The following is a 1,516-nucleotide window of genomic DNA, read 5'->3' on the forward strand; positions in this document are numbered from 1 at the left end:
TGCCTTGTCCTATAGATTTGCCAGGAGCCAGCATAGACTCGGTGGCAGGGAGTTGTGTGAGTTGATTGGACTGATAGACACAAGGTCGGCAGTTCGAACCCACTGGCTATGGCATGGGAGAGAGAAGAGGCTGTTTGCTCCCGTGAAGATTCACAGCCTCGGGGGAGGGGGAACCCACAGGGGTGGAGCTGCTGTGAGAGGGACTCCCCAGGAAGGAAGGGGGTTTGTTGTGTTAGCTTTGCTGAACTCCTCTGCGGGTGAATTTCCTCTTTGCCTCCTGTTACCCTGAAGTGAGGCAGGAAGGGTGAGGGAGGCACATCGGAGATCAAGCCCCTGTTCCCCCCTCCTCCCTCCTCTGCAGGCCGCCTAATCAGGGAGTGGGGCCCAGGGCCTGGGGGTCCAGGGAGGTAATGGGACGTTTCCTGGGAGAGGAACCTGGAGCTGCTCATTTATCCTGGAGGTAATGGTGTGAGAGAGAGGCCTTGCCGGCCTCACAGGGGCTCAGCGAAGTGGAAAAGGGACAGAGGGCGGCTTGCACTCTCTGAAAATGTGGGTGATTTGCAACGCTAGGGACTAGAAGAACTTGGGAAGGCGCCACCTGGAGTCAAAGCACCGTCATTACCCAGCGTGGTAGTTTTGTACCACAGAACACCCCACCCCCACCTCCCCACCCCCCTGCTAATCCCTTCTAGGATTAGTGGAGATGGGATGCAGTCCGGCTCCCAATCATAAGAAATAACTGAAAATGGATTAATCCGTTCTCAACCACCACGTTTTTTACCCTAACCTTGCCCTTTTATACAAAACATTACACAGAAATTTCAAAGTAAGTAAGTTCAGAGTTAAATAATGCAATGTAAATAAGAGACACAACATTAAAATGTTTCTAACTACAGTATGACCCATCCCTGGAGACTGATGAGGACCTGGATCTGCGGACACGGGTGTGGAGAGGAGGGATGGAGAGAGTGCTTGTTTGGAAGGGAATCCCTTTCCATAAAATAACTGGGAGCTGCTTTTCAGGAAATTTCCCCCGTTTTGCCTTTTCTTCACTAGTACCTGGCTGGCTTTCTCTAAAAAAAAAAGAAGGAAAGAGTATCTGTCTAATGTGGTCTGTTGTTATCATTTTCTTAACTGTTTGCTAAAATGGTTCACGAAATTACCATCAACAATGTCGATAACACGGTTAATCAGTTCCTTATAACGATGATTCTTTTCAAAAAACTCTGTCTTAGGACCCATGTTTTTTATTTAAAAATGGTACAAAAATCCACACAAACTAAGAAAATTATAGCAAAACACTTGGAACACAGCTGCAATATGTTTAAACAGTGCACACTAACAACACCAACTAACAGAGAGTGATGGAAACACACTGTTAGTTTATAAAAATCATGTGCGTTGGGTCGGATTCCAATGTTCTGTTTGAGCTCCGATGCAACATTGTCTCAACATTTTGTGTCAAAATCTGATCATGTCCAGTACTGATGTGGTCCAGTACCCGGGGTTCTACTTG

This window comes from Echinops telfairi, unplaced genomic scaffold (assembly GCF_000313985.2).
Source record: "Echinops telfairi isolate 266 unplaced genomic scaffold, ASM31398v2 ScPeMD7_23;HRSCAF=83, whole genome shotgun sequence".
Taxonomy (NCBI): domain Eukaryota; kingdom Metazoa; phylum Chordata; class Mammalia; order Afrosoricida; family Tenrecidae; genus Echinops; species Echinops telfairi.